The sequence below is a fragment of the Rhineura floridana genome, chromosome 6 (assembly GCF_030035675.1).
Source record: "Rhineura floridana isolate rRhiFlo1 chromosome 6, rRhiFlo1.hap2, whole genome shotgun sequence".
NCBI lineage: Eukaryota > Metazoa > Chordata > Lepidosauria > Squamata > Rhineuridae > Rhineura > Rhineura floridana.
In genome coordinates, this window is record NC_084485.1 from 79,137,950 (window position 1) to 79,160,001 (window position 22,052).

The 22,052-nt window shown below is 39.4% G+C and overlaps 1 protein-coding gene across 2 annotated transcripts in view; it reads right to left on the reverse strand.

The window, feature by feature from the left end:
- KCNA10 (potassium voltage-gated channel subfamily A member 10) overlaps positions 1-22,052 on the reverse strand; it is a 41,989-nt gene that overhangs the window by 18,397 nt on the left and 1,540 nt on the right. The window contains exon 1 of one of the 2 annotated variants that reach the window (XM_061632619.1): positions 14,237-14,318. The exons of the other annotated variant lie outside the window; for it this stretch is intronic. The gene's annotated coding sequence lies outside the window, so the exon portion shown is untranslated. Of the gene's footprint in view, positions 1-14,236; positions 14,319-22,052 lie in introns of those variants that run through there. 2 annotated transcript variants of the gene reach the window in all.

The window sequence follows — 22,052 nt, forward strand, 5'->3', positions numbered from 1 at the left end:
TTCCTTTAACTATGGTGTGGTCACAATCACTTTGATCCAGCCATGACCACTCTGGATCCGACAGGCAGATCATTTTACTCCAATAGTTCCTGCCACAGACCTTTCACTGTGAGAATTTATATCCTTTACAAATAAATAAATAAAGCTGTGGATTATTTATTTATTATTTAATTTATACCCCACCCTTCCTTCCAGCAGGAGCCCAGGGCGGCAAACAGAAACACTAAAAACACTTTAAAACATAAAAAGGCCTTAAAATACATTAAAACAAAACAACATTAAAAACATTAAAAAAAACTTTAAAAACATATTTTAAAAAGGGTTAAAATAGCTCACTAGTTATCCACTTAGCCAATATTTATATTCATAGGATCATAGAATTATAGAGCTAGAAGGGGCCTATAAGGGTTAGTCGAGTCCAATCCCCTGCTCAATGCAGGAATCCAAATTAAAGCATACCAGACAGGTGGCTGTCCAGCTGCCTCTTGAAGGCCTCCAGTGTTGGAGAGCTCACCACATCCCTAGGTAAGTGGTTCCTTTGTCGTATTGCTCTAACAGTTAGGAAGCTTTTCCTGATGTTCTGTTGAAATCTGGCTTCCTATTGAGCCCATTGTTCCATGTCCTGCACTCTGGGACAATTGAGAAGAGATCCTGACCCTCCTCTGTGTGACAACCGTTCAAGTACTTGAACAGTGCTATCACATCTCCCCTTGATCTTCTCCTCTCAAGACTAAACATGCCCAGTTCTTCCAGTCTCTCTTCATAGGGCTTTGTTTCCAGTTCCCTGATAATCCTCAGTGCCCTCCTCTGAACCCATTCCAGTTTGTCTGCATCCTTCTTAAAGTGTAGTGTCCAGAACTGGATGCAGTACTCAAGATGAGCCCCAACCAGTGCCAAATAGAAGGGAAGCAATACTTCACACAATCTGGAAAATATACAAATATACACAATTAGGTTAATGCAGCCTAAAATAGTATTTGCCTTTTTTGCAGCCACATCACACTGTTGGCTCATATTTACCTTGTGATCAACAACAGTCCCAAGATCCTTCTCACATGTCGTATTGCTGAGCCAAGTATCCCCCATCTTATAAATAGATTCCTTTTTCCTAGGTGTAGAACTTTGCACTTATCCCTGTTAAATTTCATTCTGTTGTTTTCAACCCAATACTCCAGCCTATCAAGATCCCTTTGAATTTTGATTCTGTCTTCCAAGATATTAGCTATCCCTCCCAATTTTGTATCGTCTGCAAATTTGATAAGCACTTCCTGCACCTCCTCATCCAAGTCATTAATAAAAATGTTGAAGAGCACTGGGCCCAGGATCAAGCCCTGCAGTACCCCACTTGTTACCTCCCCACAGTTTGAGAAGGAACCATTGATAAGCACTCTTTCAGTACAATTATGTTAGCCAACTGTGAATCCACCTGATAGTTGTTCCATCCAGCTCACATTCAGCTAGTTTGCTAATCAGAATATCATGGGGCACTTTGTCAAAAGCTTTGCTGAAGCTGAGATATATTTTGTCCACAGCATTCCCATGGTCTACCAGGGAGGTTACCCGATCAAAAAATGAGATAAGATTAGTCTGGCAGAATTTGTTCTTGATAAATCCATCTTGCCTTCTAGTAATCACTGCATTGTTTTCAATGTGCTTACAGAAATCTGCTCCAGAGTTTTTCCAGGGATCGATGTCAGGTTGAGTGGTCTGTGGTTCCCAGGTTCTTCCTTTTTGCCCTTTTTGAAGATAGGGACAACATTAGCCCTCCTCCAGTCATCCGACACTTTACCCATCCTCCATGATTTCACAAACATAATAGAAAGTGGTTCTGAGAGTTTCCCAGCCTTTCTTTCATTACTCTTGGATGCAGTTCATCAGGCTCTGGAGATTTGAACTCATTCAAAGTGATTAGGTATTCCTTGACCATTTGTCTATCAATCTTAAGCTGCAATTCTGCTCCTTCAATTTGTACAAGTTTGCCAGGAGAATCATAGACCCTCTTTTGGGAGAAAAATGATCCAAAGCAGGAACTGAGCACTTCTGCCCTTTCTTTGTCACCTGTTAGCATTTTGCCATCCTCACTGAGGAGCTGTACCACCATTTCTTCTCTTTTACTGTGAATGGACCTGCAGAAAGCATTTTTGTTGCTTTTGGCATATCTCGCTAACTTCAGCTTATTCTCAGCTTTAGCCTTCCTGGTGCCAGCCCTGCAATTCCATGCTACCTGTCTGTACTCTTTTTCTGTGGCCTGGCCTTCCTTCTACTTCTGGTAAGTGCCTTTTTTGTTTTCCGGTCATCTCTAAGTTTCTGCAAAGCCACATTGACTTCTTCTGCTGTCTTCCCCCTTTTTTCCTTGATAGAATTGTTTGCCATTGTGCCTTTAGAATTTTCTCTTTTAGAAACTCCCACACATCCTGGACTCCTTTTCTCATTACAGTCACTTGCCATGGAATCTTACTTACTGTTGTTCTAAGTTTATTAAAATTGGCTTTCCTGAAGTCCAGGATACGCTTATGGCTACTCTCAGCTTTTGCTTTCTTTAAAATCAAGAACTCTAGTATAGCGTGGTCACTTTCCCCCAGAGTTCCCATAACTGCCACTTCCTCTACCATTCTCTTAATCTTGCTAAGTTTTGCCTCTAGTGAGTTAGTTTCTCTTTCAGTGAGTTCCACATGTTAGATATGTTTCTTGAAATGTCAGAAAAAGAACAGGCAGTTCCTTTATACTGATAAAGGATCAGAGGTTATTAGAGTCTACCAGAATCTATTAATTGTAAATTAAAGAGTTACATATTTCATATGCATATTTTGTAATTAAAAAAAATATGGAACTTCTATTAACGACTTTAAAGTCTCAAACACCAAATAAGCCGGATAGGGATTCAAAACTTGGGGATATCAATTCTGGCCAAATTAGTCTACTCAATAATGTCCATACCAGTCCGAATAGCACCAATATTCAATCACTAAAGAGTCCCTCACTGACCACACTTCAGCCAAGCTCCTTAGTAAATTCTAGAAATTGACCAAGAACATCCGCTTCCAACTGGAAGCTGAACTTGATTTCGTGGAACATTGCTGGTTGGGCTAATAAAATACAACTCCCAACCGTCAAGAATTTTCTATCTAAATATGATATTATCCTAATTCAAGAATCCTGGTCAATAGGTGAAATATATCTAGATGGCTTTTCGCCCTTTACAATGGATGCTTTGCCAAGTACTAGCGGAGGTAGAGCTAAAGGTGGAGTATGTATTTTAGTTACCACCAAGATACAAGTCGAAATTCTCCCCCTGACCCCACTTTTGGGCCTTGCAGCTGCAATACTACTAAAATTTCTCCACTCTACATATCTAATTATAAACATCTATATTCCACCCAATAATAATAAAAATCTAATTAAAAAACAATTTAAGAAACTAGAGATCTACTTGTTAAACTTGATAGACTCTTTCCCCGAAGCTATGATAATATTAGCAGGGGATTTCAATGCCAGATTGGGCTCCTCAGATAATGACCTTTACACGAAATTTCATTTAGAACCCCCTGAGTTAGAAGGGACATCAAATATTCCTACGAGGCAATCTAAGGATAAGGGCTCCAACTATGCAGGACTATATCTAACGTTACTGTCTACGAAGCTAAATTTATTACTGCTGAATGGCCGTACAAATGGAGATTTGGAAGGGGAATTAACCTATTTAACGGCCAGAGGAGCATCTGCTATAGACTTGATATTTGTATCACAGGAAATTTTTGCTTTAATTGACTGTTGTAAAGTTTTGGCCCGTCCTGAAAGTGATCATTTTCCAGTGATTTTTTCAATTAATGATATCAATGAATCCCCTGTCTTAGTCCATCTCACCTTTGATGTAACAGAAGTAGAAATACGCCCTCCTCGGATAAAATGGGTTCCCAAATTCCAAAAGGAGATCTCTGATAGTTTCCTTAGAATTAGAGACCATTAAAAATCAATCTATACTAAACTCTGATGATACAGTGCCTTATTACCATCTATACCAACTGATAATTACCATTCAAGGTCTTCTCAGAAAGGATGCTGTGGTTACTTCAAAAAGATTTGGGTGTAGGAAGAATTCTTGGTTTGATCAAGAGTGCTTTGAAATCAAAAAGCAAGTTAAATCTATACATCAAGATTATAAATTGCACGGAACTCCTGACTGCTTAGAAAAAATTAGAGAGATCAGGAAAACTTTCAAACAGCTAATTAAAACAAAAAAGAACTGGGCTCTGAGGCAAACGTGGCAAAGTCTCATTCACGCCTCAAAACTAAAAAATTCAACTATGTTTTGGCATATAATAGCCCAACAATGGCCGAAATCCAATCTTAAATTAGACTGCGCCATACCCCCAGCTATCTGGGAAAGATACTATGCCACCTTGTATCAAACAAATTTCCCTGAAGTCGAGATGTTACCAAGCCCTTTAATGGAATTTCCAATTTGGTCCCCTGTCACCATTGATGATATTTTGGATCTCATAGACTCTCTCAAATTAAATAAGGCACCAGGGCCTGACAATATACCCCCGGAAATTTTCAAATTAAATGCCAATTGGTGGGCTCCCTTTTTGGCTGACTTATTTACCAAGATCAACTCCTCAATGGTCATTCCAGAAGGTTGGGGCACTGCAATAATAATACCTATCTTTAAAAAAGGATCTCATCTGGACCCAGCAAACTATAGGCCAATAAGTCTGCTGAATATAATAACTAAGCTTTATGCTACCTTTTTATATAGAAAACTTGCAGATTGGATAAATCAAGAAGACCTATTAGCTCCAGAGCAAGCTGGCTTTCGAGCTGGACGTTCTCCCTGCGACCACATTTTGGTCCTACAGCATCTGATTTCCAAATATAGTAGCTCTAAGGGCAGTGCTCTATTTGCAGCTTTTGTTGATCTAAAAGCTGCATTTGATACAATATCTAGACCAAGACTGGCTGAAACTACAAAATCTGGGTATAGACAGGCGTTTATTAGTACTGATACAAGGTCTCTATCAAAACACTTCTCTACAAATACGATGTAATAATGAAGGCCATTTAACGAAGCAAATAACTACTTCAAAGGGTGTTAAACAGGGGTGCGTACTAGCCCCCTTATTATTTAACATCTATATAAACAACTTAGTGACTAGTCTTGCGCCTATTTCATCGCATCCTCCAATGCTCTCTCGTATTTCGAGACCTTGTCTATTATATGCAGACGATATAGTTTTGTTATCTCAGACCCCTATTGGTCTCAAAAGCCTGATGGCGACTGTAACATCATTTTGTTTAGAAGAAGAACTAGTAATTAACCTCCAAAAAACCAAAGTCCTAGTCTTTACCAAAAAAAAGATAAAACATATCTGGAGAATTGATACGCGCCCTATTGATCAGGTTAAATCCATTAAATATCTTGGATTTACCTTTCAATCATCTGGCTCTCAACAACAACATATTACCTCCAGTCTGTTAAACGCTAGGCGTACAACAAAGACCCTATTATCCTTTTTCCATACTAAAGGGGGTCAACTTGTCTCCCCGGCCAGAAAAGTTTTTGTTACTAAAATCGTTCCCCAACTTCTATATGGCACTCAAATCAGCACTTTCACGAACTATGCAAAGCTGGAAACTATCCAAAATTCCTTCTTAAGATCTATATTAGGAGTGCCCACTTGTGTCCCTAACCATATTCTGCGATTAGAATGTGGACTCCAATCTATTGAATCATGTGTTTGGAAGCTGAGAATACTACTATGGTTGAAACTGATTTTTAAACCCATTGGGCTGGCTCCACATGTCCTTATAGATAATTATCACTCTCCTTGGGAAAAACTGATTCTTGATAAAATATCAAGTTTAGGTCTATCTCTATCCTATATTTTACAACTGGGCTTTCAATCTGCTCGTAAATTAGTTAAAAAACGGCTTAGGGATATTGATTTCCAACATCATTTACTACTTGTCAGGAACCAAATACACAATCCCAAATTCTGTACCTTAATGTCCTATCTTTCAACCTTGGAACTTCCTAATTACCGTAGAGCCTTTACGTTAATGAGGCTAAATATATTACCTTCTGCTGTCCTTTATGGCAGATACAATAAAATCCCATACTCCGAACGACTCTGTCCATGTGCTGAGGGTGAAGTAGAATCTAATGAGCATGTCCTTCTCCGCTGCCCCTACTATCGTGACCTAAGAAACCAACTAATCCTACCTATTTTATCACCTTTCCCAGGTAGAACCCAATCATTCTACTTAGATTATCTATTAGGTGACCATCTACCAGATGTGACCTTTGCAGTTGCTAAATATACCGCAGCTGCCATTCATTATAGGAAAACGATTAAAACCAACCCAGAGGTAACATAATTTATCAATAGATGTTAACGGTTTTAACTATTTTATTGACAGGGCTCAATATCAGATTGTTTGGTATTACCCGACTAATTTTATATGTATAGGACTGTATTGTATTGTCTAATGTTTGAGAGGTCTATCGACCGTAACAATAAATTCATTCATTCATTCATATGCATAGAATATAATTTATCATCTATGACAGCTGGTCACAAAAATGGGCCACTTACCAAAATTTACAAACCTTATCAAAAGATAATTCAGGGACAATAAAACTGCTCTGCTAAATGTAATGCTGATTTTTATGTCCCTACGTTTACCATAATTTTCATAGCTAGAACAGATAATTTCATTAAAACAAAGTCTTGCATGGCTTTTGACCTAGATATCATATGATCATCTATTTCTTTATGTTCCTCTCTGAATGCTTTGTTCAACATCTGAGGTTCTTTCTCCAGTTCTCTGCTACATATATCTATATGAAGCAAGGTTTTATATTATTTTGCACTGTTTTGTTTCAGAAACACAACATGAGCAGGGAGGGAAAAGGTAAGGAGGGGGTAAAGGGGGAGAGAAGGTGGGTTAAAGGTGGAATGCATAATCACATCTATGATGACAGTTGTGGCACCAACCTTAATGGACACTTTCCCTAGGGAGACCCACTGAGCCTCAACACTGAACATTTTTACACACAAGTTAATACCTGACTTTTCCAGAGAGGCTGGAATGGGCTGAGCAGTGCTTGGTTGTTTTTATTCTCCTCCTCTGCTTTTGTTCTGGGGCTGATTTTCTCATGATCTGCTGTTGTATTGTTGTTGTTATTGCTGGGTTCCATATTTATTCCTGCTGTTTAATGCTGCTGTTTTATCTTTATCATTATTTGTGATTAAGATCTGATGGTTATAATCTGATTTGTAAGCCCCTCTGAATTCTGTTTGAAGAAGGGCAGGGTAGAATGTTTCAACAATAAACAGGTAATGCATTCACAAGGAGACAACAGTCTTACCTCTGAGTAGGAAGGTACTGTATAGTAAACAGAGAGGCAAGGAAGTCAATACATTATTTCTTATTTTTTAAGTTTGGTTCAGGTATTCTCTTAACTCCAGTTATAACAGAAGAACCTTGCATATAGTCCACAGTTTGGGCACTGTAGGGCAAATGCAAGGGTCCTTAGTACATATGATATAGAGCTAGGGTGACCATGTATCCTACCTTACATTGGACAATCCTCTATTTGAAGGGCTGACAGAAGACAGTCCTCTATTTGGAGGGCTGTCCAGTTTAAATCTGGTTTAAAGATAAAGAAACCTAACAAGAGAGAGTGGGGCCTTTGAGGTTGCCCATCACCAGTGAGCACTTAGACAGCACACTGAGCAGGCACCTGGTCAGTCTCCCCTAGGATGGTGGAATGTATTTCTATCTAAATTATAGTCATTATTTCTAAATTTGTATCTTTACATTTATGCAAAACTACATCCTGTTATGCCCTCTTTCTTGGTGATGCGTTTCCTCTTTTTTGGCAATGTACAACCAGCCACCCTATGTCTGATAAGATTCTGGTCAAATATTTGTATCCAACTCAACTTAGTAATGAAAATATCACTCTGCTTTGCAGATACCCTTATACTATTGAATTACATCCCTGGTATTTGGGGCCCAGCAGATGGACATCCAAAGTTGGTTCTTCTGAGCAGCTAGGACAACCAAAAGACTAAGGCTGCAATCCAGCCGTGTCTTCTCAGAAGTAAGTTCCACTGAATTCAAAGGGGCTTACTCCCAGGTAAGTGGGGTTAGAATGCAGCCCCACTGGAAGGACCAATACCCATCTTCAGTGCACTAGTGGACTGAGGAGTTGACATCTCTTCTCTGTTTTTGAACAGATGGCTTGTCACAGACAGGAGTGCACTGATATCCTGACAATTTCATCTACTTGTATGGACCACTATGACTAAATTACAACATGTTGTCATGCAGCCTGCCATATGTGTGTTGTGCCCACTTCAAAACCATGGATGAATGATAGCTTCTTCCTTTCCTCACCCCTTATACTCCCTCTTCCTCTCTTATATTAATGTTTTTCCTGCAATTTGTAATAAAAAGTATAAAATAATACTCCATAAAAAGTATAAAATAATACTCCATAAAAAGTATAAAATAATACTCCATAAAAAGTATAAAATAATATTAATTTTAAAAATCCAGTATTCTTGCCATGTGTTGAACAGGCAAGGAAACCCCAGAGAAAAAAGTACAGGAGACACACAGATATACACTCTCTCTCCCTCTCCCTCTCCATGTGTGTGTGTGTGTGTGTGTGTGTGTGTGTGTGTGTGTTTTAATCTGCTGCCAATCCCACCGTTAGCATCTCTCATCAATGGGCTGACATCAGTTTGGCTCCTGTATGCACTGAACCCAATCTGAACCTGCCTAGAGAATAAAAAAAAGGAAACCCTGCCTAGCCTGCAATCATCCATGCATATCTCTGACAATGACAAGAAAACCACCAGTGGTAAAGATGCAGCACCACTTGCTCAAGCATGTCAGATGCTATTTAAAATACATGGTCATCATTGCCTAAAAAGGTATTATTTGTGAACATTTTTTTAATGCATTGGCTAATGGTTCTCATTTGAAGCATTTGGTGAGACGTTTTGACCTTTGCTGACTTTTTAAAAAACATAAGAACATAAGAACATAAGAAGAGCCTGCTGGATCAGGCCAGTGGCCCATCTAGTCCAGCATCCTGTTCTCACAGTGGCCAACCAGGTGCCTGGGGGAAGCCCACAAGCAGGACCCGAGTGCAAGAACACTCTCCCCTCCTGAGGCTTCCGGCAACTGGTTTTCAGAAGCATGCTGCCTCTGACTAGGGTGGCACAGCACAGCCATCATGGCTAGTAGCCATTGATAGCCCTGTCCTCCATGAATTTGTCTAATCTTCTTTTAAAGCCATCCAAGCTGGTGGCCATTACTGCATCTTGTGGGAGCAAATTCCATAGTTTAACTATGCGCTGAGTAAAGAAGTACTTCCTTTTGTCTGTCCTGAATCTTCCAACATTCAGCTTCTTTGAATGTCCACAAGTCCTAGTATTATGAGAGAGGGAGAAGAACTTTTCTCTATCCACTTTCTCAATGCCATGCATAATTTTATACACTTCTATCATGTCTCCTCTGACCCGCCTTTTCTCTAAACTAAGAAGCCCCAAATGCTGCAACCTTTCCTCGTAAGGGAGTCGCTCCATCCCCTTGATCATTCTGGTTGCCCTCTTCTGAACCTTTTCCAACTCTATAATATCCTTTTTGAGATGAGGCGACCAGAACTGTACACAGTATTCCAAATGCGGCCGCACCATAGATTTATACAACGGCATTATGATATCGGCTGTTTTATTTTCAATACCTTTCCTAATTATTGCTAGCATGGAATTTGCCTTTTTCACAACTGCCGCACACTGGGTCAACATTTTCATCGTGCTGTCCACTACAACCCCGAGGTCTCTCTCCTGGTCGGTCACCGCCAGTTCAGACCCCATGAGCGTATATGTGAAATTAAGATTTTTTGCTCCAATATGCATAATTTTACACTTGTTTATATTGAATTGCATTTGCCATTTTTCCGCCCATTCACTCAGTTTGGAGAGGTCTTTTTGAAGCTCTTTGCAATCCCTTTTTGTTTTAACAACCCTGAACAATTTAGTGTCGTCAGCAAACTTGGCCACTTCACTGCTCACTCCTAATTCTAGGTCATTAATGAACAAGTTGAAAAGTGCAGGTCCCAATACCGATCCTTGAGGGACTCCACTTTCTCCATTGGGAGAACTGTCCATTTATTCCTACTCTCTGCTTTCTGCTTCTTAACCAATCCCTTATCCACAAGAGGACCTCTCCTCTTATTCCATGACTGCTAAGCTTCCTCAGAAGTCTTTGGTGAGGTACCTTGTCAAACGCTTTTTGAAAGTCTAAGTACACTATATCCACTGGATCACCTCTATCTATATGCTTGTTGACACTCTCAAAGAATTCTAGTAGGTTACTGAGAATGGACTTTCCCTTGCAGAAGCCATGCTGGCTCTGCTTCAGCAAGGCTTGTTCTTCTATGTGCTTAGTTAATCTGGCTTTAATAATACTTTCTACCAGTTTCCCAGGGACAGAGGTTAAGCTAACTGGCCTGTAATTTCCAGGATCCCCTCTGGATCCCTTTTTGAAGATTGGCGTTACATTTGCCACTTTCCAGTCCTCAGGCACAGAGGAGGACCTGAGGGACAAGTTACATATTTTAGTTAGCAGATCAGCAATTTCACATTTGAGTTCTTTGAGAACTCTCGGGTGGATGTCATCCGGGCCCAGTGATTTGTCAGTTTTTATATTGTCCATTAAGCCTAGAACTTCCTCTCTTGTTACCACTATTTGTCTCAGTTCCTCAGAATCCCTTCCTGCAAATGTTAGTTCAGGTTCAGGGATCTGCCCTATATCTTCCACTGTGAAGACAGATGCAAAGAATTCATTTAGCTTCTCTGCAATCTCCTTATCGTTCTTTAGTATGCCTTTGACTCCCTTATCATCCAAGGGTCCAATCGCCTCCCTAGATGGTCTCCTGCTTTGAATGTATTTATAGAATTTTTTGTTGTTGGTTTTTATGTTCTTAGCAATGTGCTCCTCAGATTCTTTTTTAGCATCCCTTATTGTCTTCTTGCATTTCTTTTGCCAGAGTTCGTGTTCTTTTTTATTTTCTTCATTCGGACAAGACTTCCATTTTCTGAAGGAAGACTTTTTGCCTCTAAGAGCTTCCTTGACTTTGCTCGTTAACCATGCTGGCATCTTCTTGGCCCTGGCGGCACCTTTTCTGATCTGCGGTATGCACTCCAGTTGAACTTCTAATATAGTGTTTTTAAACAACTTCCAAGCATTTTCGAGTGATGTGACCCTCTGGACTTTGTTTTTCAGCTTTCTTTTTACCACTCCCCTCATTTTTGTGAAGTTTCCTCTCTTGAAGTCAAAGTGACCGTGTTGGATTTTCTTGGCAACTGGCCATTTACATGTATGTTTAATTTAATAGCACTGTGGTCACTGCTCCCAATCGGTTCAACAACACTTACATCTCGCACCAGGTCCCGGTCCCCACTGAGGATTAAGTCCAGGGTTGCCGTCCCTCTGGTCGGTTCCATGACCAACTGGTCTAGGGAATAGTCATTTAGAATATCTAGAAATTTTGCATCTTTGTCATGATTGGAACACATATGCGGCCATATTTGCTAATGAAACAGATTATACTGTTGTTTTTAAGGATGTGAGGATTGCATCTTTTCCAGGTGATTTGTGGATGGTTCCACTAATACACACACACACACACAAATCTCCCAGTTGATTGAATGAGCAGCCAACATTTTAAAGTAAAAAGTACAATATTGTAAATATTACAGAGGGTTGTTATAATTTTTATTTCATTACTTCCATCTATAACTAGCTTTTAAAATATTTTTATGGTTTATACCTGTGTGTAAGATAATGCCTAATAAGGGAAATAGTGTATAGATGGCATACTATATTCACTTCTTGAAATTAGATTCTACTCCATCTAATCCTAAGAATTGACCCCTGATCTGATCCAGCTCCAGTTCCATTTTTATTGTTTAACCATTAGATGCAACAAAGACCTGATCTGAGCTTAATCAGAACTACACAACGTATGTAGTTAGACATACTTGTTATTATATTCCTATATTTGTAACATAATACAATTACCTGTATACATGAAAATTGTCTTATCAGTGTTTTTTATTTCCCCTTAACTCTCCCATATTGAAATCAATGAGTCCAAAAAGTACTTAACTTTGTGTGCTTGTGCCTAGTTTTCATAAACAATTTGTTACAATTGATTCCAAGAAAAAGAACAGAATGAGTAATAACAAAATCTGCACAGGCATTAATTGCAATTTGCTAAAAAATGTAATTTATATTTTGAAGCAATGTACAATAAGCTATATACTCTGAAGGATTTTGCTTTACCCATCCTATTTCTAGCTTCAGTTTAATTACTGAAAATTCTTCTACTTTAATTATACATTTTCTTTTTTCAGGATGGAGGCAACAGAGATGTTTGATGGGAAATGGTGCATGCTATGCTGTCCTTGAAAGAAATGGATTATGCCTCATTTGTCAAAAGGACAATGGGCATCTATCAATAAGCCTATAATGGGTAGCATCACACATGTCAGCAGTTTAAATACCACTGAGTAGTTGGATTTATAGATGGTTAATTCATTTCTTCTCTGTGTCAACAACTCCACTACTGTATAGTGTTTGCTTGGACAGCACAGAGGAAATACTGGATGTTTTTCACAGCCACAACTAACAATCATTTTTGTTATTTTATTTATTATTACATTTATATCCTCCCCTTCTAGAAGGAGCCCAGAGTGGCAATCATGAAGAACAGAGGAACCCAGCTTCACGCCTGCTGCCAAGAAATTGGTTGGGAGCAAGTTCAACACACATAAAAGGAAGCATTTCAAGCAATGCATAATTACAACACACAATTATTACAAGGTGTGGTGATAGGCATTAGTTTAGATAGTTTAAACAAACATTCAACAAAGTTATTGGAGAATAAGCCCATCAACATTCATTAGCCATGATAGCTAAAAATGAAAGCTCTGTGTGCAGTGTACAGTATATCTCTGATTACTAGTTGCTGGGATCAAACAAGGATCTATCACCATCATACCCTGTTTGCAAGCTTCCCAGAGTCATCTAGCTAGTCAAGAAGACACAGTACTCTACTAAATGGGAAGCTGGCCCAACAGAGCAATTCTTACTGTCTTCAAGAGGTATCTCCAATGAGATCTAAGTGAATAACTGATCTAGTCTAAATTTTGATATGATAGGTGAACTGTAGCTTATGGATCTTCTTCCCAGGGATGTGCAATTGGCCCCATCAGTCCTAGTCTTCAGAGAAGCTTTGAAGACCCACCTATCCCAGCTAGCTTTTAATTAAGATGATTTCATTAAAGTAACTTTAATAGCTTATTAATATTTGTAAGGTTGTTGTAATTTTTCTCATCATATAACAATCATGTTATTTGTACAATAAAACATTATATTAAAAATGGAAAAATATTATTTTATTAAGGTTGTTAATATTTAGTTAGTTTTAGTCTGCTGGCTGTTGTCCTGTAAGGGGGGGGGAGGTAGAAATCTTTTTAATTTCACCATGTTCAATGGATTTTGTTTCTGCTTATTCAAATGAAAAATACTTCAAAGGACTTCTGGACTTTACCTATTGGGTGATTGATTCACAATGTTTTGAAGTTAGTTGAATGAAGTCACTGTAAAGGTGTGGTATGGTGTACCTGCATTTAACTTCATGCAGCAAGAATATATGTTTCAGTTTCAGGAAAGGGGTGGATGTATTGTTTTGCACTCAGCAGTGATGAAGATGGCACCTGTCTGAAGACAAATCACTTGCAACTAAGCCAGTACCACCACATCAGTTTATGTGAGGCGTCACTGACATCTTAAGTGTGCTGTATCCAAGCAACTGTGGACTGCCCCTCTAAGTACAATGCAGCCTCAAAGTGCCTCTTCCCTTGGACTAAGACAGCCTTTCCCAACCTTTGGGTCCCCAGAAGTTGCAGGACTACAGTTCCCACCATTTCTGACCGCTGGCCATGCTGGCTGGACTGATGGAAGTCGTACTCCAACAACATCAAAGGTTGGGAAAGACTGGTCTAGGAGAAACTGCTGCAGGTCTATGCTTAGAGTGCTACCAGAAAGTTGTATATTAACTAGTTTAATAAACCTATACCAACTCCTGTATGGAGCTTGAATTAGTAGCTAAGGTTCAACATAAGAAAACACAATAAGAGCACATTACCTGACTCACCAACAGTATTGACCTGCATATCTCTTGAAAGCTAGGAACAGGTTCGTATGAGTGGTGCAACATCAGAGAAGGGAAGTAGTGCAAGATTGCAGCTCCTCCATTACTGGAAGCATTTGACCTTTTAAGAACAGATCATTGGTTCTTAGTCTTCTTGTACTGCTAGAACAGCGTAAAAGAACCTTACTATGTAAATCAGATTCTTATCCAGTATTGGCAATGCCTGCCAAAACTGTTTCAACTTGAAAACCTCAGGCTCAGAGGTTTGTCTTGTTGTGTGAACAGTGACAGCCAGACCTGTTTGATCCTTCCCCAGTTTGCATACTTTATTCAAATTTTTGCTTTATGAATAAAAATCAGATTAAAAAGAGAACCTGGTACACCCAGGACACACCATCAGACAGATGAAATCTTTCTGATACCCAGACATTCAGTGCGTATTAATCAACCATGGATTAACCGGGTCAGCCTGTAATTTAATATCAAGAGAGATCAGCGATCAAAGCTAAAAGGCAGAATTTCACATATAAAAAGCAGCTGAAAACCAGCAGCCATAAGAGCCTGATATCAGTTAAGTGGGACTAAATGTGTTTTCACAATAACATGTGGGCTTGCCTAGAAAAAAAGCCCTGTTTCATAGCAAATATTTTAGTGTGCTCTTGAAAGATCTTTATCTGTGACACTACATGAAGCAGAACCGTCTGATGATTTGAGATACTCCGCCATACAGGAACCTCTTTACATATTCTCTACCAATGAGGAGAAAGAGCCAAATTTGTTCTGCAGAGACTACAGCTTCTACAAAGGTATTCTCTAGGTGTCAGGGTTGGCTACAGACTCTATGAAGCTGTGGCCACTGCACTTCCTCACACTTGTCTTCCTCACTTTTTGCACAGAGGGTGATTCCTGTGAACATGACCAGATTTTGTTGGATGATTCCCTAGGCCTGACAATGAAAGCCTGCTGCTCCAGATCTGTGTATTGTGCCAAAGGGATCTCTGGGGAGCCCCCTCCTGTGTCATCAGGCCCATTGGGACTAACCTGTTGGTGGCAGGCAGCAGCTTTTGAAGGGGCACTACAAGCAGTACCTAGCCACCATGTGAATTTCCCATAATGCCTCAGAATGAGGCTGTACTAGGAGCACTGTACTAGGAGCACTTAATATAACAGCTAGAGACCCACCCAGGCAGAAGTGCTCAGGGCCCTGGTTTGGATTTTTTAAAAATTGGGGTCCTAGGACAGGTGTCACCAATGGACCCTGCTGGAGCACTGGGTCCATGGCAGCTGTCCAGGGATGCTAGGTGCTGATGCTGGGCCTGGCTATTTCTCACCTGAAGGAGTGGCAGAACTGGGCCTACTATGCCCTGCTATGCAGCAGAGACCTGGTTAAGCCAGCACCCCAAAGTGGAAATAGATGGAGGCAGGACATGGTGCCTGAATGGTGCAATCAAATCGGTGTATTTTTAAAGTGTGGGCCCCAGCAGATGCATATGATTTCCACTTCAGGAAACAAAATGCCTTGGGGTAGTGGTATAGGTGGGGGAGCTGTCAGATCTACAAATCTAGTAAGCCTTGGGGGTAGGACCCAAATCTGCTGTCAATTTCTGCCACGACTACTCTTTGACCTGTGCTTTTAAGGCATTTTTAGCATGATAGAAATTTGCTGGCAAAATAACCATAAATCACTGTAAGAAAGGGTTGCCTCAAATGAGTCAATGCATGCTTGTAGTCAGAAAACTGTTTAAGTGCTGATGATCTCAAGTTTCACTGCAGCTCTAAGGTTATACTCTAGAGGGGAGGGGAAGGGAGCCACCTAGTGGCCCCTGAAAGCGTTCTTGTAAAGTAAAGGCAAAGCACTGAATTAGCAGCAATACAAGAGCTGGAAGGATTCTTTTGGAAGTCTACTTTGAACAACAACAACAAAAGTGAACTCAAACTAGCCAAAATGCCAAGGGGCAGCTACTGAAATGAACAGACAACTGGGGTGCCTTTTTACGAATGGCAGAAGATGCAGCCTACCTGCTTGTAAAAACACAAGAAGAACCCTGCTGGATCAAACCAAAGGCCCATCTAATCCACCATTCTGCTTCCCACAGGGGGCAGTCAGATGCCTATGGGAAGCCTACAAACAGGCCATGAGCACAATAGTGCTCTTCTGCATGTGTTCCCCAGCATGCTACCTCTGATCCTAGAGGTAGTATGCAGTCATTGTGACTCAGAGCCATTGACAACCTTATCCTCCATCTGGCACTGGCTACTTAAGAAAAAGTAAAAAATCCCCAAGAAATAACAATTAACATAACACTAACATACAAAGGTCATTTCTTGAATATTAGGCAGGAGCCATCTCTGCTATCTTTTTGGTGCCTTTTGAAGACTTTCTTCTTTCAACAAGCCTTTTAAGTCGAGACCTATCCCAGTCTGCGTCTGTGTTAGAATTGCTTGTTAATATTTTTTTTAATAATGTTTTTAACCCTTTAAAAAAATTTAAAGCTTTAAAAAAATGTTTTTAACATTTTGTTTTAATGTATTTTAAGGTCTGTTTTTATGATGTTTTAAAGTGTTTTTAGCGCTTCTGTTTGCCGCCCTGGGCTCCTGCTGGGAGGAAGGGTGGGATACAAATCAAATAATAAATTACATTTAATAAATTAAATAAATACATAAATTCAGTTCTCCTTTTCTTTTACACAGTTTAGGTACAAAATACAGTAATGTCATGGGGTCATGAAACAGAGTCCATCAGGTCACCTCATGTGACAGACGGATCCTACCATACTCTTAAAGATGGGAATAAGGAGAAGAGGCAATAATCTCCACGTGTCTTGCCCTCTCCTTCTATAGAATGGTGTGATTATGCCCACAAGGCAGAAGCAATCATGATGAGGGCAAGGTTGGGTTACTCAAATAGGGAGATCTTTGGTGGCCTGCCCACCTCAGGAATTGGGACCTGGATCCAGCCAGTGGGTTAGATCCCTCCATCCCCCTGTGGTGGGCAGGCCCACTTGGACAGGTGGATGGCCATACTCACCTGACGCTCGGGATGAGTGGGAAATTTAATTCAGTTTGCATTTAAAGCCAAATTGATTGATTTTGCACAATATCAGAACTAAAACACAATCATCCTTCAAAATTCACACTTACTCAAATTTTGCAATGCAGTTCTTCAATCAACCAACATTTTCAAAAATCCATATATTAGGGGAAAGTGTGCATAAAATGAATATATTAGTGAAAATCATACAAAAATGCATTAAATGAGAAATTGCTTGCCAAAATGCACACATTAGTTAAAATTGCCCACAAAACTGTGTTTATTAGGAGAAATGTGCACTAAGATGCTGAAGAATTTCCATATTTTTTTAAAAAAATCACAAATTGCCACAAAAATGTAGAGAACTGAATTTAAGATTGGAAAATGAGAAACTGAGAGAACCGAAATTGACAGATCCTGCCATCCCTACCTGTCAATCACCTGACATCACAATGTCAGGTGACTGACATCTGTCAGTGTTCAAAGGAGATCACTGTAACCACCAATCAGCTAATTGGTGGTTATAGGGCATGCTCCCAGAGGCTCACTCCTTTAGCTCAAAACAGTTTGCATTAAAAGCGCTTGCCAAAACAGGGAAAAAGCTCCATTTTAGCAAGAGGTTTCTGTGCAAGCTGCTTTGTTCCAGTGGAGTAAGCCCCTTTGAAGGCGCTGTCCCAGGGCCAATCAGTTGAATGGCAGTGGAAACACACCTTGCTCCAGCAGCATGAAACAATTTGCATTGAAACCACTTTAAAACAGAAGGAGTAAGCCTACTTCAACCCAAAAAACCTGAAGCAGCCACTGTTTTTAAAAAGCTTACAACATGATACCTCTAACTGCATAAGGAGGCACTTGCAACGTGGTTAAGTCCGCAGCAGGGAACTTTCACACTTCTGCTCCATATCCAGTTATAGACACTGTGCCATAACAGCTACCACTAGGGATTCCATTTGGTTTCCATGTTTTAGGGAACTGACCTAATTTGCACCTCCTGGATCAGGGACCGCATAATTATCCTTTGGATTTCACACTTCTCCAAATGTTGCAGTTCTGGTCTCCAACGATGTACCATAATGTGTAAAATCTCCCCAAATATTTTAGGGTAACAAATGTTCAGAAATACATACATTGAGATAAAATGATTATTTATTTATTATTTAATTTATATCACGTCCTTCCTCCCAGCAGGAGCCCAGGGCAGCAATCAAAAACACTAAAAACACTTTAAAACATCATATAAACAGACTTTAAAATACATTAAAACAAAGCATCTTTTAAAACATTTTTTTTAAAAGCTTTCAAGACATCTTTAGAAGTGCATTCTAAAGATATAAACAGAAGAGGGATTTCTATTCCGAGGAACATTATATTGTCTGGGACTATTCTCTTTTTGGTCTATTTTATTTTGACGAATCTGCTTCTTCACGACGCCACTAACTGTTTTGATGCTGGGAACTACATTTGTTTTGTATTCTTGAACATAGAGAGATAAGGCAGGCTGCTCTGTTTATACTGTGATGTCATCAAGCCTGGAATATTAACCCAATTGTTGCTGAAATAAGAAGTGGTTCTTTATTTTTGTTTTGTTTTGTTTTCGTGGTTTTAAAAATGGCAATCAAGAAAGTGGCTGAGAATCTGGAAGTAATTATGTTTCAGAAAATAATGGATGAGATTGAGATAACGAAACAAACCCTGCGACAGGGCAGTAAGGAGCTGAAAATGGAACTGAGCAAAATGACGCAGGAGCTTAAAGAAATAGGGGATCCTGTGAGAGAGGAGAATGAGATCAGAGATGAGAAAAGAAAAAATAAAGGGAAGATACAAGCCCTGGAAATTGGAACAAATGTGGAATTGGAAAAAGATCTGGAGTTTATGGATATTAGAAATAAAATCTACTGTTTGGAATTTAACGTTATCTCTGAAGAAATTAATGAAGATATTAGAGATAAAGTTATCAATGGCTTGGATAATCTTCTGGACTGGAATGACGTGATGGAGCTTGATATAGAGAAAATCTATGGAATTAACTGCAGCCATGTGACAATGGAAAAACTCTCAAGAGATGAGCCAGTGCATTTTGTAAAAAAGAAGAACAGAGATATGACTTTACAACAATATTTCAGCAACTTATTCAGAATTGATGGCAAGAAAATATTTGGGATAGAGGAAATTCCCATCAGACTCTTATTATATGATTATGGCTATGACAGCAAGATTATTATGGAATACTGATAATGGAAGATTGGACACTGAAATTACTGGACTTAACAGGACTATTGAAGATGGAAGATGGAATTAATATGGATAATGGAATAATGGCTATTGAAATTATTGGACCTAACAGATTTTGATGAGATGGATTAATCGATATGTTTATTTGGACTATGGTTATGACAATAAGATTATTATTATTATTATTAACGAGATGGATTAATCGACATGTTTATTTGGAGAAAAATTGATAGATATATTTCTTAAAGAATTGAAACCTCTCTTTGACTTTTTGTGGAAATAATAAAGTAATGTTTATGAGATTTGGTGATTAATTAAGATAACTACTGGAGGAAAGTGATTTTATAATATAATTTAAGAGACAGGATTGTTATATATTGTAGACCTATAACTGATTTGATCTGCGACAAATGGGAAGTCAACATTTTATTTTTTTGTTTAATCATTTTTGTTTTGTTTTGTTTTTTGTCTTTGAATGTTTTATGATTTTGTTTTGTATGTTTTATGAAAATTTGAATAAAAATTATTGTTAAAAAAAAAGAAGACATCTTAAAAAACCCCAAAAAGGTTAAAAACATTGTTTTTTTAAAAATGTTTAAAAACATATTAAAAAGCAATTCCAACAGAGTCGCAGACTGGGGTATGGTCTCAACTTAAAAGGCTTGTTGAAAGAGGAAGGTCTTCAATAGGCGCCAAAAAGATAACAGAGATGGTGCCTGTCTAATATTTAAGGGGAGGGAATTCCAAAGGGTAGGTGCCACCACACTAAAATACATACTTAAATGTATGTTTTGTGATAAAATGGTACTCCTCCTACTGGGAAGGTGGGATATAAATTTAATACACTAAATAATAATAAAATATTTAAATGCAAATATAAATATGGATTTTCATACAGAAAATATTCACAGATCATTGCAACAATGGGGCTGAATGCCCTTCAGAATGCACTTCTGAATGCACATGTGAAATTGACAGCAACTGAAAACAGACTTCCATCCATCCCTAGCTACCCCATAGTGGCCAGTCATCTGAATCCCCCGCACCACAGAAAACAAAAGGGAGCACTGTAAATACTTTCCTTTATGAGGCTAAGGCAGAAATGAGAAGGTAAAATGTTAAAACACAAGAGCGTAATCCTGATGTTAGCTCTCATGATAAGTTTTAATTTCCCCATTGGCACATACAGTCTGATCCAGGTCCAGCAATATCAGTAAATGCTCTTTGGGACTAATGTTATTTATATGAACATTTCTAAGTCAAAAGAACAATCCTACACAAGAAAAACCTCACAGTAACTTAGCTGATTAATGTTAGTGTATCCCAGGTATGCTTCTAAGGTAGCACGCTCAGAGTTTTTGTCATTTTTTGTCTATGACATTTGAGAGTCTAATTGCTGTTCTAATTGCTGTACCACAGGACATTAGATCTAGCCAACAGAGGCATTTTTATTTCCTTTTGAGAAACATTGGCATTGCCACTCTGCATATTTAGTATTTCTCGTATATTCCATATGTTCACTTTTGAATATGGAAACATAGGGATTCCCCCACCCCCAAAAAAAATCCTTATATTGGAAGAATTCATCTACAAAGAGGTTTAAAACAGTAACTTATTTCGGAACATTTGGTTCACTGCTATAGGTGACCACTGGCAACAGAATTAGTGATGTCACCAAACTCGTTATTTCAAGGACTGGAAGTACAATTTCCAGGGGGCTTGTAACCCTTCAACTACAAGTTAGTATTATGACCCCTGAATTCCCTTTCTACCTCTTCCAACAAGACCTCAAACCTGTTCCCTCCCACCCAGGCATCGCCCTTTCAACCATCCCACTGATTCCCCAAATGCCTCTCCCTTCCCTTCAATACTACTTTAACCAGCGCTGAGATGCAATGGGAGAGAAGGGACAGATGGCGCTACCGCCCCCCTCTTTAGCACCTGGTGCACTGCATAGTAGCACACCAGGCTACAAGACTGAAGTGGCCCCTGGGCAGTGTAATGTCCCCAAGGACAATTGACATTGCAAGAGCTCATGGGAAAATTACATTTCCCACGTGCTACTTTAGGCTGGCACTCCTATGCAGTATGCACACCTGATATTGGAGATGGGGAAGGAAAAGAGACCTCCCTCCCTCCCTCCCTCTCTCTGTGGCTTGTCATAGTTTGTTACTCCCACTGCTGGAGCTAGGTCACCAGGCTGCCACTGCAACCCAGTCAGTGGGGAGGGAGGGATGGGCCAGTGAGTTTGAAGGGTGGTGGGAGCTAGATCAGTGGAAAAGAGGGGGTTTGAAAGGAAGAGAGTGAAAAACAAGCTGACTTAAAAGTCACTTACAGTTTGGGTCTATCACATAGTTTGTCTTTGCATAGCTCTTTTCTCTTGCTGCAGCCCCAGTCCTGATTGGATCCCTGCAACTACAGGGGAGTAGGCACACTCTCAGTTCCCAGGGTATGATGGTGAGGCCCTAGAATAAGCCCCAGAAACTTCAGCAGGGCTCCTGATGAAATCCTCAGAGATTCCTCAGGGTATCTTGATGTGGAAAATGT